The sequence below is a fragment of the Dasypus novemcinctus genome, chromosome 16 (assembly GCF_030445035.2).
Source record: "Dasypus novemcinctus isolate mDasNov1 chromosome 16, mDasNov1.1.hap2, whole genome shotgun sequence".
NCBI lineage: Eukaryota > Metazoa > Chordata > Mammalia > Cingulata > Dasypodidae > Dasypus > Dasypus novemcinctus.
In genome coordinates, this window is record NC_080688.1 from 30,989,067 (window position 1) to 31,007,955 (window position 18,889).

The 18,889-nt window shown below is 37.0% G+C and overlaps 1 protein-coding gene and 1 pseudogene across 32 annotated transcripts in view; both read left to right on the plus strand.

Moving 5' to 3' along the window:
- Positions 1-18,889, plus strand: part of DLGAP1 (DLG associated protein 1) — a 1,067,602-nt gene that overhangs the window by 218,450 nt on the left and 830,263 nt on the right. The window lies entirely within an intron of this gene.
- LOC131273659 (L-lactate dehydrogenase A chain-like) lies at positions 9,510-10,674 on the plus strand (annotated as a pseudogene).

Below are 18,889 nucleotides of genomic sequence, written 5' to 3' on the forward strand. Positions count from 1 at the left end.
TGTAATCAGCAGTGGAGCTTGGTGAAGTGTTTGAGGGATTTCTTGGTTCAGCCAAACAAGGAAAGGAGGATGAGCATTGGATTGTGTCCCCCAAAATATGTTCAAACCCTAATCCGTACAATCTATAAATGTGACCTTATTTGGAAATACGGTCTTTGCAAATATAAGAAGAGAGGACACACAAAGATACATTGAGAAAGAAAGGAGTCATTTGTCTACCTCCCACCATGTTGCAAAATGTCTTGATCCTCAGTCCAATAACGTTCCCCCTCCTCCTTGGGCTTCCCAGCATCCACAGACCATCTCTTGTTTCTCTTTTCCTTGCTCCTCTTATTTTCTACAAAGCACTTTCAAATGAAGAAATATACAAAGAATGATGAAGTTCTTAAAAATGAGATAAATATAATTCTTATATCATATTTAACACTATTAATTGTATTAATATTTATGCTATTAATAATTTTTACCTTAATATTATTCTACCTCCATAACACTGGAAAACACTCCACATAGAAAATCAAGGAACCATGAATTACATATATTTTCAAGTAATTTACATATATTTTCAGTACATGAGGTCGTTGGATTTATCTTCTAGCACAGTTATTGCTCATTTACCACAGTGTTTGGGGGTGTAGAGATAGACTGAAATATCAGTAATAAAGATACTGTGCAATCCAATCTGTCAACTCCAGGCTTTTCCAAGTACAAATTAGACACTCTGATTTGGGGCAAAATTGTAATTTGAAATTACAGCATCAAGCTTATTGGCAAATATACTGAGCTAAGCACAGACTGGAAACTTGGTAATTACATGTAGCATTATTTTTTTCTCTAAGTCTGGTGTCTCTGGTTGGAAGAGTTGTTGAGTAACATATTTCATGAAATGAATTCTCTGAAGTACATATCTTCTCAGTCTTGGAGTATCTAGCTATTCAGCTCATTTGGATGATTTGGCAATGAACTGCATTGTACTATAGAAAAACCTTTTGGTCTTTTCATCAAGCAGAGTGGTTCTTATTAAGATTAGTATGTATTGAGTGAGCATGTTGTGTCAGTACTACAACTTCATTTTCAGGGGCATTTTCTCACTCCTGGAAATTTCCAGTGATCTCTCATTTAGAGTTAAGGCTCTTTTTGTAAACCATCTGGACTTTTAATTTAAGAATATCCCTTTTATATACCAGTCAAGTTTCTGCCAAGTTATATCATCCTGAATATATTCATGAAAGGGAAAAAGTGGTTAAGGAATAGCAAAGGGAAAATTGGGTACTGTCTTTTATAGAAGAGCAGACTTCCTTATGTTCTCATAATAAAGCCTCCTAAATGTGAACTGTATATATCATCAAAGGTATTCATTGAATCAGCATGAGTATCTGATTTCCCAAACTTTAAGACCTTCCCAAATTATATTAAGTCATTTCTGTATAATCAATAATGGCATCATTAGATTAGCAGCAGGAAGGGCAAAAGCAAAAGGGAAAGGGTGGGTGACAACAGACCACTAAAAGCACTAAGAAGTAATAACTGAGACTGAAGGAGGATAAGAATTATATCTCCAAGGTTTATGGCTGCCCAAATGGTAGTATAAGATAATGCAGGATGCTGTTCACTCACAGAATCTTTGAAACTACTACCAAACCTGGCAAAACTCTGAAAATAGGTAAAGCGTTACAATACTGGCAAGAGCTAAATAAAAAAAGACAGCTCAAAACATGGTAGAAGACATTCATGGCAGCCTTGCTGGCCCCTTCCCCATCCTCCTCCCATACCTCTCTGCTATAGGGCCAGCCTGCATTCCCACTGTGGGTCCCTGGCACTGTTCTGGAGGGAACAGAGAAACCTCTATTCATGTACTGGGGTGCCTCTATGTTGGTGTCAGTCTGTCAGATGGCAGCTTTCAAGGCTGAACCAGAAAACGGGCTGACCCTCCCAGAACTTGCCCTCCAGGAAGAAGAAGTGTAAAAACTAGTGTAAAAAAGCAATGACACAAACAATGCAATGCAGCTTGGAACAAAGGATTACCTGCTTGAAGATAGATAACAGAGCACTGGGAGGGAAAAAGTCAATTTCATGGGTAGTAAAGGGGGCATTAAAATTCCTGTAAATGAGGATTTCTTAAGCTATCAGTAAATATAGCCCAGGACAAGACACAGGCTGAGAGTAAAGGGAGAGGACTCTGTGCTGTTTGACCTGTGCTGTTCTTCTTGATAAGAGGGCCAAACTCTGAAGAGCCAATTTACATAAAAGCAGAGATAATTTGCAAAGATTATGAAAGGTGATTTGCAATGGTTTGTTTTTGTTAGCTCCTTGTACTCAAGGAAATCTCTGTCATGCCTCTAACATCATACTAACTTAAGGAACAGACAGTACAGACAGTACAGGGGCGTAAATCCCAGTTAACACTTTAAAATGTTAGACTTAAAAGTTACAGTTTGCAATAAAACATGGGTAAGAAGGGAAAAGAAAAAGAATGAAAAAAAGTGCACAGCACCCAAGAGACCTATGGAACACCATCAAGTGTACTAGTATATTCCAGAAGAAGAAAAGAGAGAAAGGAACAAAAGGAATAGTCAAAGAAATAATGGCAGAAAACATCCAAATATTCAATGAAAGACATGAATATACATTCTCAAAAAGCCCAGGGACACCCAAATAGGATAAACTAGAAGAGAACCATGTGCAGACACATAGTAGTCAACCCACATAATGTCAAGGACAAGGAGAGAGTTCCAAAAGCTGAAAGAGAAAATCAACATGTTGTGATACAAGGGAGTTGTATTGAGAGTAGGTGCTGATCTTGTGTCAGAAACCATGGAGTCAAGAAGGCAGTGGGACAAAATATTTAGAGGTCAGAAAGAAAACAATTGGAAACCAAGATTTTATATCTAGCACAATTGTCTTTCACAAATTATGGAGAGATTAAAACATCGCCAGATAAACAAAAGCTAAGAGAGATTGTCACCACTTGACTTGCCCTGCAAGTAATGCTCATGGCAGTTCTTCAAACTAAATAGAAAGGCACTAGACAGTGGATCAAAGTAACATGAAGAAATAAAGTGGCTGGTAAAGGTAATTATGTAGGTAATTGTAAATGCCAGTGTTTTATATTGTATTTTGTGGTATGTAACTCTAATGCTTACTTCTTACATGTTGTAAAATGCAAGCACATAAAATGTAATAATGAATTTATGAGTTTGGAATATAACATATAAGGATATAATTTGTAATAAGTATAAAAAATGGTGGGAGAATATAAGAATATAAGAACAGTGTATGTATATGATTTTGAATTTAAGTTTGTATCATGACAAGCACAAAGAAAATACCTGAACAATGTATACAGAAGAAAATGAGAATGTAATCAAATGGTATAATACCATTACACTACTACTAGGCATTAAAGGAAGAATTGAAGGACAAAAAAGGTATAAGACTTACAAGCACCAAAGAGTAATATGGCAGGAGCAAGTCCAGAATTATTGGTAATTAAATTGAGTGTAAATGGATTAATTTTCTGTCAAAATGCAGAAACTGGCAGAATAGATTAAAAAAAAAAAAAACATGACCCAATTATATACTGTTGAGAACAGACTTGCCTTAAAATTTAAAACCACAAACAGGTTGAAAGTGAAAACAATGTGAAAAAAATTTATACGGCACAAATAGTAACAAGAAGACTGCAGGAGTAGCTATACTAATCTCAGATGAAAGAGAATTGATATCTAACATTGTTACAAGGAAAAAGAAGATCACTCTCTACTGATAAAGGAGTCAATTCAACAAGAAGACATAGCAATTATAAATATAAATGCATGTAGTGGCAGAACCCAAAAATATTTGAAGCAAATATTGACAGATTTGAAGGGAGAAATAGATGGTTCTACATTAATGGGAAGAGACTTTAGTACACCACTTTCAACAATGTATAGAGTATTTAGAAAGAAGAGCAATAAGGAAGTAGAAGACTTGAAGGATACTATAAACCAAGGAGACTTAACAGACATTCATAAAACATTTGACCCAACAGCAGCAGAATTCACATTCTTCTTTAATACACATGGATCATTCTCCAGGATAGAGCATATGTTAGATCACAAAAAAAACTCAATAAATTTAAAATATTGATATCATACAATGCATCCTCTCTGACCACAATAAAATGAGGCTGGGAATCAATAACAGAGGGAGAACTGGAAAATTCTTGAATCTGGGGGAATTAAGCAACATCTTCTTAAACAACCAGTGGGTTAAAGAAGAAATCACAAGGAATATTAGGAAATATCTTGAGGTGAAGGAAATGAAAACACAACTTACCAAAATTTAGGGTTGCAGCAGTGGCAGTACTGAGAATGAAATTTATAGCTCTGAATGTTCACATTTAAAAAGAAGAAAGATCTCAGATCAGAGGATTTATTAAAAGAAGAGCAAACTATACCCAAAGCGAATAGAAAGAATGGAATAACAAATACTAGAATGGAGATCAGTAAGGGTATTAAAAATAATAGAATCAGTGAAACCAAAAGTTAGTTTTTTGAAAGGATCATTAGAATCAGAAAATTTTAGACTGACAAGAAAAATGAGACAGATGCAAATAAATTAGAAATGAAGTGGAGGGCATTCCTACTGACCACATAGAAATTAGGATTTTAAGAGGACACTATGAACAAATGTATGCCAGCTAATTAGATAACCTATATGAAATGGACAAGATCCAAGAAACACACAAACTACCTACTCTGACTGAAGAGGAAATAGAAGAATTCAACAATCCAATAACAAGTAGAGAGATTGAGTCAATAATCAAAAACCTCTCCAGCAAGAAAAGTCCATCGGATGGCTTCACTGGAGAATTTTACCAAACATTCCAAGAAAATTAATAGCAATCCTACTCAAATTCCTCCAAAAGTGGGAAGAAAAGAGAATACATCTTAAGTCATTCTATGATGCCAACCTCACCCTCATACCAAAAGCTAGATAAAGATGTCACAAGTAGGAGCATTACACATCAAAATCCCTTATGAATATGTATGCAAAAATCCTTAACAAAATAACCAACCAAATCCAGTTACACATTAAAAGAATTATGTACCCTTGATCAAGTTGATTTATCCCAGGTATGCAAGGGTGGTTGAAAATAAGAAAACCAAGTCATATAAAATACTACATTAACAGAAAGAAGGGAGGAAACACATGATCATCTCATTTGACACAGAAAAGTCATTTGACAAAATAAGAACACTCAGAAAAATAGAAGAAAACTTCTCAACATGATAAAGCATGTATATGAAAATGCCACCATTCACATCTCATTCAAGGGTGAAAAAATTAATGCTTTCCCTGTAACACTGGAAACAAAACAAGGATGTTCACTGTCACGACTGTTAGCACTGTACTGGAAGGTCTGGCTAAAGCAATTAGGGAAGAAAAAAAAAGCATTCACATTGGAAAGGAAGAATTAAAACTACCCCTACTGGCAGATGATGCTGTGTATAGAAAATCCTGAAATATCTATAACAAAGCTAGTAAGACTAATAAACAAATTCAGCAAAGTCGTGGGGTACAAGATCAACACGCAAAGTCAGTAATGTTTCTATACACTAATAATGAGCCACTTGAAGAGGAAATAAAGAAAAAAATCCCATTTACATTTGTCATTAAGAGAACCAAATATCTAGGAATAAACTTAACCAAGGATGTAAAGGACTTGTGCATGTAAAGTACAAACCATTGCTAAAAGAAATCAAAGACTTAAATAAATTGAAGGATATTCCATCTTCATGGATTGGAAGACTAAATGATTTTAAGATGTCATTTATAATTTCCCTACACATGACTCTTCTACCCCTTTTATTTTTTTTCCTCTATTTTTTTTTAAAGTTACATTAAAAAAATATAAGAGGTCCCCATATACCCTCTATCCCCCTCACCCCAAAACCTGTAATTATCACTATACTTGTTAAATACATGTCCAAAAGACTTCAATCTTTGGGCTGTCCATATGCTGGTTGAGCACTGAATCTCAGTAGAGTTTCAACACCTACTCTCCAGTTCATTGGAATCACCCAGGACTACTAACAAAAGGATGATGATGGAAAATGCCCTTCCCAAGAAAACAGAGAGTATCTACAACTGCATATAAGATAGTTCCATCCATCTGCCACATGGAAACTAAGCCTCCTCTCAATCAGAAACTGAGTGGGAATCACTATCCCCAAATCCTCAAGTGTGGGGAATGAACAATGAGCTAAAGTAGACTCATTATTATTCTATTATTATTCTATTATAGACATCATTCTAGCAATGTAAGAACTTGTATCATTGATATAAAGTTTGTGAGGGGAGGGACATTTTTGGGACAATGGAATTGTCGTGCATGACATTGCAATGATGGATACAGGCCATTATACACTTTTTCAAAACTTTTAAAATTGTGCAGGGCAAAGTGTAAACTATAATGCAAACTATCGTTCTTGGTTAGCAGCAATGCTTCAATATGTGTTCAACAATTGTAAAAAATATACCACACTAATGAAAGATGTTAATGTGGGAACAAGTGTGTGTGTGGGGGGGGGGGTTGGGGAATCCACTATATTTCTGATGTAACATTTATATAACCTAAAGCTTCTTTTAAAAAAAGATGTCAATTCTATCCAAAGTGATTTACAGATACAAGACTATGTCAATCAAAATTTCAATAGCATTGTTTACTAAAATGGAAAAGCCAGTCTTCAAATTTATATGGAAGTTTAAGTGGCTCCAAATGGCCAAAAACACCTTGATAAACAAGGATGAATCCTGAGACTTGTGCTTCCTGCTTTTGAAATATATTATAAAGCTACAGTAATTAAACATCATAGTATTGGCACAAGGGCATGTAGACTAATGGTATCAAATTGAGACTGCAGAAATAAACCCTCATGTATATGGCCAAGTGACTTTTAATAAGGGTGCCAAGTCCACTCAATGGAAATAGAGTAGGCTCTTCAAAAAATCATCTTGGGAAAACTGGATATGCAAAAGAATGAAAGTGTACTCTGACTTCATATCATACTCAAAAATTAACTCAACATGATCAACAACTTAAATGTAAGTACCAAAACTATAACACTCATAGAAGGAAGCATAGAGAAGCATCTTTGTTACTACTGTGTCTTGGGCAATGGTTTCTTAGATTTTACACCAAAAGCAGGAGCAACGAAAGAAAAATGGACAAATGGGAATTCATAAAAATGAAAAACTTTTGTGCAAAAATGGACTTCTTCATGAAAATAAAAAGAAAACCTTACAGAATGGGAAAAAATAGTTGGAAAGCACATGTGACAGTCTGAAGCTGGGTAAACCTCAGAAGATCATGTCCTTAGAGCTAATCCATTCCTGTGCTTATAAACCTATTGTAGGTGGGACCGTTTGATTAAATTACTTCATTTAAAGGCCTTTGGTTAAATTGTGTGACTCAGGGTGGATCGTAATCCTCTTACTGAAGTCATTTATAAACAGAGGAATAAAAAGCCACAGATACAAAAAAAAAGATGCAGAGGCAGAGAGAAGCCCCCAGAAGTTGACGAACCCAAAAGACAGGAAAACCACAGGCCAAGAAGCTAGAAGCCAAACACAATGAGGCATAGAGGAGTGGGGAAAGAGGAACTGATGCTGCCTTGTACCTGGTTGCTCACTGTTGTAGCTCAGGGAGAAAGTATCGGTAGATGATGCCTCCATGTGTCCGAATGCACACAGCTGCTGCTAGGTGAGAAAGCATCTCTGATGATGCCTTGATTTGGAAACTTTCAGGGTCTCAGAACTGTAAGCTTTTAATCTAATAAATCCCATCATAAAAGCCAACTCCTTTATGGTGGTATACTGCTCCCAGCAAACTAAAACACCACATATTCAATAAGGGTTTAATATCCATATTACATAAAGAAATCCTACAACTCAACAATAAAGACAAACAACCCAATTTAAAATGTGGGCAAAAGACGAGTAGATTTTCTTTAAAGGACATATGCAATGACCAATAAGCACATGAAAAATGCTCGATATCATTAACCATTAAGGAAATGAAAATTAAAACCATGACAAAATACCATTGCACACCTACTAGAATAGTTCTTATTAAAAACAAAATCAAAACATATTGGAAAGGAAGCGGAGAAATAGGAATACTTATTCATTGTTGGTAGGAATGTAATACGGTGAAGCTACTGTGGAAAACAATTTGGCAGTGCCTCAGAAAGTGAAATATAGAATTCCAATATGATGCACCAATCCAACTTTTAGGTAAAGACTCCAGAACTGAAGTCCAGAATCAAACAGACATTTGCACACTGATATTCATAGCTGCATTATTCAGAATAGCCAAAAGATGGAAATAGCCCCAAGTATCTATCCAAGATGAATGGATAAACAAAATGTGGTATTCTCATACAATGGAATGTTATTCAGTAGTGAAAAGGAATGGCATTCAGATACATGCTACAACATGTTGAGTGAAATAAGATGGACACAAATGACAAATAGCTTATGATGTCACTGATAGGAAGTAACATGAATAAGCAAATTCATAGCAACTAGAATACATATTACCAGGGGCGGGGAGGGAGTGGGGGATGGGCAGATAATGCTTAATTGTTGAGTTTCTATTTCAGTTGATGGAAATGCTTTGGTAATGGATGATGATGATGGTACGAAACTGAATTATGTATTTGAATGGGTTTTAAAGGGGAAACTTTAGGTTGTATATATATTACTAGAATAAATATTTTAAAAACAACATAGGATTGTAGAATGCCATGAACTGTAATATAAACTATGGACTATAATTTATAGTATAATTATATTAATATTTCATTAATTGTAACAAATATACCACACTTATGCACATTGTTAATAATAGGGAAAACTATGTGAGTACGGTATATTGGAACTCTATTTTCTGCATGATTTTTCTGTAAACCCACCATTTCTCTAATAAAATAAATACATTTTTAAAAAGTCATTACCCTCCAAAATTTCAAAGTCAGAGACCATTTAGTGGAGGGGCCTAATTATCACAAAGACAAGCTAATACAGCCATGTATGCTTACAGTGGTAGTGCCGAACCATCACAAAAAGTTTAGGTTACATTTCACACATTGTATATGACAGAGGATTATGGATTATGGATTAGGCAGCCCAGCGAAACTGGTTGAAGATTCAATATCTCAGCCTTGATAGAGTAATTTTCAATTACCTGGATAATTCTTTCATTTTTAAGAACCATTCCCATAGTATACCAGATAAATGATGTTTTTCTCTAGGTCTGCTGTCTTTCCTATTAATGTATATATGTGAAATTATACATTATAATCAATGGCTATATTGCCATGGTAAAACCTTTGTAAACGTTCTCCTAAACTTGAGGTTTTCAACTGTGGCTGCTCATTAGAAACACCTGGGGAGCTTTAAAAGTATTGGTTTCTGGAGTCCCGGAGCTGCAGCCGCCCAGTCTGGATCCAAGCACCGCGCAGCAGACGCCCGCTCGACGTGTAGTCCCGGTTCCTTCCCATTCCAAATCTAAGATGGCAACTCTCAAGGATCAGCTGATTCAGAATCTCCTTAAGGAAGAACAGATCCCTCAGAATAAAATTACAGTTGTTGGGGTTGGTGCTGTTGGCATGGCCTGTGCCATCAGTGTTCTGATGAATGAACTGGCAGATAAATTTGCACTTGTGGATGCCATAGAAGACAAATTGAAGGGAGAGATGATGGATCTCCAACATGGCACCCTTTTCCTTAGAACACCAAAAATTGTCTCTGGCAAAGACTATAGTGTGACTGCAAACTCCAGGCTGGTTATCATCACAGCTGGGGCTCGTCAGCAAGAGGGAGAAAGCCGTCTTAATTTGGTCCAGCGTAATGTAAACATCTTTAAATTCATCATTCCTAATGTTATAAAATACAGCCCAAACTGCAAGTTGCTTATTGTTTCCAATCCAGTGGATATATTGACCTATGTGGCTTGGAAACTAAGTGGCTTTCCCAAAAACTGTGTTACTGGAAGTGGTTGCAATCTGGATTCAGCCCGGTTCTGTTACCTAATGGGGGAGAGGCTAGGAGTTCACCCATCCAGTTGTCATGGCTGGGTCGGTCCTTGGGGAACATGGAGACTCTAGTGTGCCTGTGTGGAGTGGAATGAATGTTGCTGGTGTCTCCTTGAAAAATCTGCCCCCTGAGTTAGGCACTGATGCAGATAAGGAACAATGGAAAGAGGTTCACAAACAGGTGGTTGACAGTGCTTATGAGGTGATCAAACTGAAAGGCTATACCTCCTGGGCCATTGGGTTATCTCTGGCAGATTTGGCAGAAACTATAATCAAGAGTCTTAGACGTGTACATCCAGTTTCCACCATGATTAAGGCACTCTATGGAATAAAAGATGATGTCTTCCTTAGTGTTCCTTGCGTCTTGGGACAGAATGGTATCTCAGATGTTGTCAAGGTGACTCTGACTCCTGAAGAAGAAGGTCACTTGAAGAAGAGTGCAGATACACTTTGGGGGATCCAAAAAGAGCTACAATTTTAAAGTCTTCTAATGTACCACTTCATTGTTTAGGCTACAACAGGATTTTAGTTGGGGGCTGTTCCTGTTCTTTTTATCTGATCTTGGATTACGGCAGTAATAGTAAGATGACCTAGGAAAAAAAGTTAGACATAGGAATGTTTCTTAAAACCCTAAAGGTATTTACTGATACTGAAGATGATATCTATCTTGTATAGTCCCAAACTGGTTATATAAAATAGTTTATGTCTGAGGCACCAGTGCCAATGCACATGCTGCAGCTGCCTTTCAAACCAGAAGAATGTGTGGTTACTGTGTATTTTATACCTTCTGGTTCCTTCACCAAACATGTCTCGTGTAATTTCCTTCCTCCCAATCAATCATATCCTGAACTCCAGCGTGTAAATCCAACATTGCAAGTCTTGTGCATAACTATTTTAAAGGATCTTATTTTGTGTACCAAATGTATCAAAGTAGTGTACATTGCCATGTAATGTAAAAAAAAAAATTACCTATTACAATGCAACCAACTGTTCAAGTGTCGTACCTCAAAAATGTCAAATAAACCATAAAAAGTGAAAAAAAAAAAAAGTATTGGTTTCTGGGTCTTACCCCAAACTAATTATCAGAATCCCGAGGGATGGAGCCTGGGTGTCAGTTTTTTGTGAAATCTTTTTAGATGATTCTACTGTGCAGCCAGGTTGGAGAAATTCTGTTCCAAATGAACAGAAACTTCCCTCTAACTCCCAAAATCTCAGGTCACTTTCTAAATCAGGAATATTCACAATTTATCGCTGGGGCTTTTTGACTCAGCTGGTCTCTGTGCATTCTGGAATGAGTTAGGAGAAAAACTGCCTCTGAAATCCTGTTTCGAAGCTTAAAAAAATAATTGTTGGGAAAAAGAAAATGCCCTAATGAGAACTGCTATTTTATAAGTATTAGAATGACAGAATCAAACAATAAAAGGGCATGGTGAATAAGAAATATTCCCCATGTAAACTATTTCTGGTAAAAGTCAACATCTGAGAACAAGTCCATGCCCACACAAAATGCATGACTGCAGTTCTATAGAAAATTGTTCTTGGAACTTTACTTTTGGAAAGTAAGTTTACAAAAAAGCAAATCTGATTACTAAGAATTGAACCTACTAGTAATAGCCGTAGAATGTTTGTCAGAGGGTTTGGAAGCTTCATTTGTTTTATGGACGTGGGCAGGAGAGTTAGGAGTTTCCATTTGCAAAATATAATAAATAACCTAAAAGATATTTCTTTTATTATAAAGGAAAAATAGTGATTCCCATTCTGTAGTATAGGTTTTATAAATGCCCTTCCTTTCCAAGAAAAGCTCCTCTTAAAAGCACATTCCAAGTATTATAAAGTATTACTGTTCTGATGAAACCACCAAAATAATCCTTTTTGGTGGAATATTAATTTATTACAAAATTAGTTATCACAAAAGTGTTTTTACTCAGGTTTTCAATTATCAGATCATTTGTCATACATTAAATATTTTATACTCCTCCAAAATTCTAACATTTGACATATTGGGATACCCTCTGACCTGGATGAACTAGAAAAAAAGAAGGATACTAGCAGAGTGTTTCTATAGTTATTGCAGAGTGAGCCTTTGCTTTGCATTTGATTTAAATAGGCTGCAGCAGTAAGGAGGATAAATGCACTTAAGCTATCGCAAAAGGGTCTACCTGAGAGCTGGCCCTTGTTAATGACTTTGCCTGCACTATTTGTTCAGTTGTGCTAATTGGAACAATGCAGCCTGTGTCCCATTGACAAAATGATTTTCTCAGAGGTCTGGTTCCTCCAGCCAAGGGAAACTTTGATCATTTTGTCTAAAACTAAAGTTCACATAATACTTCTGAACGATTACCATTATATTTCTATAAAATGTGAAAGTCCTTTCAAAAACAGCACTAATTTCTCTTTTAAAGTAAAACAAGCTGCAAGCTTGAGACCATTTCTACGGAAGAGCTAGAAAGTGGACATTACAAACAGTATTTAAAATACATGGCGTCTTTGGGACATGGAGCTGCCCTGGATGGTGCTTCAGGGGCAATCACCGGACATTGTAAATCCTCACAGGGCCCACTGGATGGAATGGGGGAGAGTATGGGCCATGATGTGGACCATTGACCATGAGGTGCAGAGGTGCCCAAAGATGTACTTACCAAATGCAATGGATGTGTCATGATGATGGGAATGAGTGTTGCTGGGGGGGGAGAGGTGGGGTGGGGGTGGTGGGGTTGAATGGGACCTCAAATATATATTTTTTTAATATAATATTACTACAAAGTCAATAAAAAAAACTATAAAAAAAATACATGGACAGAAGTTCGGGATAAAATTGTTTCCATAGTCAAGAAATCTTGTAGCTAGCAGTCGTGGTTGGATGTAGCAGTTTCTAAATAAATGTGCACATTTGTATGATGTCTATGATGTTCAATGACTAGATGTATAATTTTCATTTTTACTTTATAGATGTAATAATTATAGAATATTTCAATGTTCCTTTCAAGTGACATTTATTTCTGAATGAAAATAAAATAATAGAATATGATGCTGTAATTTTTTTCCCAAAGGGGAAATTATTTGCATTTTCAGGGAGTCATTATAGTCAACCTCATGCAAAAATTAAATAGATGTGGAAATGCCAACCTGATAATTCTTGGATATATTTATGATATCCCATTGCAATTTGGTAGGAATTCAATAAATAGCAATGAATTTATAAAAATGATCTCTTAATATCATGACATAGTTTATATTATCTAGTACTACTCTGATTTGCTGATTTTAAATACTCTATCAATTTGACACTTATGTTATTGGATTTACTAAAAAACTTTTTCAAATTCCCTTAACTGCTATTTCTTAGCAAGAAAAAAGTTGCATGTAACAAGCATGAATTAAAGAACCATTTGAAAATCTTAGTTTGCAACATTGATCATATTCTTCACACATCTAATTTATAATTTCTTAAAATTGACATTGGAACAAACTGAAAAATTATGAAATACTTTGTTTTTTGGTTCATTGACTACTGTATGTTTTCAGGCAGGAAGAAAATGTGTGAGATTTATTATCTTTAAAAAGTAAATGAGTTTTTTAAAATTTAAAATATTTATAGAGTATTTCAGCTCTAAGAATTATCCTTCTCAAAATAATAGTTTTTATATTTAATATCTCAAAAATTCTTATGGAAACAACTCTGCTAAATTTTATTACATATGACATAAAAGGAACCGTAGTTTTTGGACTATGGAATAGCTCTGATCCACAGCATTTATTGGTAAAATTAGAAAATAAAAAATCTGTTACTAGAATTGAGAGAGAGATTATATTAGTTTGACAAGAGAAGTGGGCTAAATTATTATCCTAACACTTACTTCAACATCAAATAAGCATTGGCTCCTGTCAGTGTCCATATTTTCTTCTCTCCTTAACACACTGTTTCTTCTTCCCCTATCTTTTCTATTTAGCCAACCTATGGAATAAAAATATACCTTTATAAAATCTCCTAAAATAGCATTCAAATTGGAACTTTCATATCCCAATAAAACAAAAATATAATATATCAAAATATAATATATCAAAATCAAGAGAATTTTATTTGTTTCTGTCCCCGCAATTCTTATGGAGGTAAATTTTGGCCTCCTGACTAAGAAGAGCTTGTCTAACATTTTCAGTTGTACAGAAATTGAATAGATTACCATCTGCTGTAATAAGTTTCTTGTCAAAAGCCAAATAAACATCTGTGATAGCTGATGGCCTCCAGTGACCCCACTTCCTGGTAGTCATACCCTGTATAGTGTCGGCCTACATTTACTAGTTATATGTGGTCAGTAGTATATGACAAAAGTAATATGATGCCTTTTGCAAGATTAGGTTGGAAAAGGCACTACATCATCCATCTAAGTCAATCTCTGACTCTTGGACACTAACTCTGTGGGAAGCCATCCACCATATCATGAGTAGCCCTGTAGGGAGACCTATGTGGCAAGGAACTCAGGCATCCAGCCAGGAGACATGTAAGCTAGCTGGGAAATGGACCCTTCAGCCCCAGTCAAGCCTTCAGATAACTGCAGTCCCAGCTAACTGCTTGATTGCTGTCTCATGGGACAGCCTGGGCCACAACCACTCCCTAAGGTGCTTACAGATTCCCAAACCTCAGAAACTGTGAAATAATATACCCTGCTAGGATTCGGAATAATTTGTTTTGCAGCAAAGGATAACTAATATACTGCTGGGCAGGAATACTTCCTTTGGGAGTAACATTGGATTTTATGATTACTAATATCCCTCCCAACTCTAGGGATTATTAAAAATAAATGGAGATAGTACAAGGTTCTTATTAAAAATCATAAGCACACAGTATAACTTCAGAGCATACCCAGAGTAATTCTGTAGGTAATACATATTTTGCAAGTGAGAGGTAAGTAGCTAGTCATCTTTATAATTTCCCACTGATAGCCCATTCATCTCTGCTACAAATTTAAAAAGTTAAAAAGATTAGGAGAGCTAGTGTACAGGTAGCATCAGTCACAGTATTAAGAGAGCTGTTGACTGAAATAGTACATTAGAGTGGTAAGAACAAATATTGATGGCCTAGCTACCTCCCAAGGATAGTTATGTTTGTGAGAAACTGGTTTCTTAAAAGGCCGTCTTTATTTTATTTTTCCAAATTCTACTCAATTTATTCATTTTTAGAAAAATATTACATTCAAAAAATAGGTCCCCATTCACCCCCACCGCCCCGACCCCACCACTCCCCCCACAGTAACACTGTCCCCCATCATCATGACACATCCATTGCATCTGGTGAGTACATCTCTGGGCATCGCTGCACCCCATGGCGTGTGGTCCACACCATAGCCCACATTCTCCCACTTTCCATCCAGTGGGCCATGGGAAGACATACAATGTCTGGCATTTGTCCCTGGAGCACCACCCAGGACAACTCCAAGTCACGAAAATGCCTCCACATCTCATCTCTTCCTCCCATTCCCTGCACCCAGCAGCCACCATGGCCACTTTTTCCACACCAATGCTACATTTTCTCAATTATTAACCACAATAGTTCATGAATAGGATATCATTAAGTCCACTCTGATCCTTACTGTATTCCTCCTTCTTGTGGACCTTGGCTTGGTCGTGTCCATTTCCACATCTATGTCAAGAGGGGGTTTAGATTCTACATGGATACTGGATGCAATCCTGCTTTCGGTTGTAGACACTCTAGGCTCCATGGTGTGGTGGTTGACATTCTTCAACTCCATGTTAGCTGAGTGGGGTAAGTCCAATAAATCAGAGTGTAGGAGCTAAAGTCTGTTGAGGTCAGGGCCTGGCTATCATATTGTCAGTCCAGAGATTCAAATCCCCTAGATATATCTTAAACCCCAGCACCAACTACAATTCCAGTAAAGTGGCATGAAAGTCTTGTGAAAAGAGATCCCATCTAAGTCCAGTTCCATCATGCAGAAACACCAGCTCCAAAGAAGGGCCAACTGACATGGCAGTGAACCCCATCTGCCATGACCATAGAACCTGTGGGTCTCTTTAGCCCTCAAAAGGACCAATACCTGGGGTTGTATCTACTTTATCTGTCTCTGAGACTCTGCTCAGGTGTGCATAAGGGCAATCCTTCTGACAACCTCCAGACTCTTTTTTAGAGACTCATAGCCATATGAACTCATTTGCCCTTTCCATTTCCCCCTTACTTTAGGTCAAACAGCATTTTTAACTCCTGTTATTATATGTAGACAGGGATATTCTGCTGGTCCGCGTTGAACCTTTAATTCAAGGTCATTTTCTAATTACGTCATCAGCTGGTACTTGGTAGTCATTCCTTGGTGCCAGGGAGGCTCATCCCTGGGTGTCATGTCCCACGCTGGGGGGAAGGCATTGCATTTACATGCTGAGTTTGGCTTCGAGACTGGCCACATTTGAGTAACATGGAGGCTGTCAGGAGGGAACTCTTAGGCACAGTGCTGCTCTAGGCCTTGTTCTTATTTCAGGTGTATAGGCTCACAGCCATAGTCATTAGTATCAGGGGCTCACTTTTGGACCCTCATTCCTTCCTGATCCTTACTGTTGCACCTGGGGGACTGCCGCTGCTCCCAAAAGGCCGTCTTTATATGTATGAATAAATCAGGTATGGCAGTTTGAAGCTATATGTACCCCAGAAAAAGAGTTTCTTCAATCTAGTCCATTCCTGTGGATCTGAACCCATTGCAAGTAGGACCTTCTGATAAGGCTACTCCAGTTAAGGTGTGACCTGCTATTACTGGAGTCCTTTATAAGAGAATGAAACTCTGACAAAGAGAAAGAAAGCCATGGAAGTGAGAAGCTGGTATCAGTGGAGCCAGGAAGAGAAGGGAGAGACACTGCCATGTGCCCAGCTATGTGGCAGAGGAGCCAAGACTCCCCAGCAGCCAGTCTTTGGGAAGAAAGCATCGCCTTGATGATGCTTTGATTTGGACATTTTCCCAGACTCTAAACGTAAACAAAAAAATTCCTGTTGTTTAAAACAAATCATTTCATGGTATCTATTTGAAGCAGCCTAGGAAACTAAAACATCAGGTAAAACGGAAAGAAAAGAAGAATGCAAGAAGGCATTGAGGCTTGTTCAACTACACAGATATCAGACAGTGAGTTAGGATATTACTAAACTAAGCACCGAGCTGAGCGTGTGGATATCAAATTTGTCTAGAATGTCACATTTTGTTGTGTTTTTGTCATTGTTTTGGTTTATAGTATCTAATGAGTTACTGAAAGTTAGACATATAGCCCATATGGTGGTTCAGAAGTCTTAATTTAAAAAATCACAGAGAGCTTGTTTGCCCAGAATGCAGCTGATTTTTTATCATTGTTTTCATAAGACAAAGATAAATGCAATCTTGTGAAATTCACCCAAAAGTCATTTAGCTTATAGTCTTAACTATCTCCCCACACATTTTACAGGAGGTGTGAAGAAGCAATTGAAGAATTATTTTTACTTTACTGTTCTCTTCTTCTTATAGCCTTCTAATGTAAATAAATGCCAGCAAGTAGTGAAACTGGTACAGAAAAATACAGATATAAAGACCTGCAAAGTCAGCTTCTGAATAGTTTTATGCTGATCATCCAATTAGTTAGAAACTCAGAAGTGATTCAACCTACTTGAAGTCTTCCAGTTCACTAGAGGAGCATCTGTACTCTGAACGCTGTTAGGTTTCTTTTCTAAGCTCCCAAGTTTCAAATCATTTTTTTCTTTATCACCTAAGGAAGCAATTAAAGTGGAATCTATTTATAACAGTGAGTTTAGGGGACACAGAGGGCCCAGTAGGTTGATGGATTTATGCTTTAGCTATGGCAAACTCAAACTCACATTCTCTTCCCAAATGAGGACTGTTTGGTGTATAGTTAGATGGACTATAGGGTTATTTACAGAGGTAAAGAGCTAAAGAGAACTGGTGCGAGAGGGGTAGTTTCATTCTATGTAATTTATTTTGGAAAATCAGTTAAAAGAAAAATGGCTTTCTGATTAAAAATTATTGCTCATGCATTCTACTAATTTCAGATTCCATTAAATCATTGAGATTAATAAGCACATTTTAAAAGCAAAATGGCACAAGAGAGTCCAGCATATTGAACAATTTAGTGTTAATTGTATTAACTGGGTTAAGATGGACCAGAAATCTGCCATTCTTTGAGAGAAAGTTTTGACTGAAACACAGGATAAATGTAAAGGAATCTGAGACATTTTAGGTGGGTAATTTTTGCACAGTCAAAGGAATACTGGAAAGCAACTGAAAAGCACAAAAGTAAATTTAAAGGTGAGACTGAAAGATTCCTGTGGTAAAGACTGCATTCTTCAAGGTTTGCCTACTGCCATGGCAGCAACTTGCCCTGGAAAAACCCTGCCATCTGCTCTGCCCTTGCACAGCCTTAAGTTTGACTCTGCTGAAAGTGAGCTTTCAGAAGCAGTTTGGAAGACTAAGAACCTTAGTTTCTATTAATTCAGCTCAAGGTTCCCACGGACAAGTATATTCAATTTAGATTTAGCAGATTAGCTTGTATTTCCCTGTATAATTCCCAACCTGCACAGCTAAAAGTTGAAGGAAAAAAGGGCAAGTGGAAGTAAAGAGTCATATCTGCATTTGGCCGAAGGCAGTGATTGTGAGAAGCCAGCTGGCTGATTGCCAGGGCAGATGTCTGATTGGGAAGGCAGGGATGAGGTGGAGGGAGAGTACACAACCGATGTGGAAATGTGGATGGAGAATGAATCTTACAAACCAGTTATGGGTGCAAGGACAATAATCTAGCTGAGCCTAGGAAGATCATCAAGGACCAAAAAC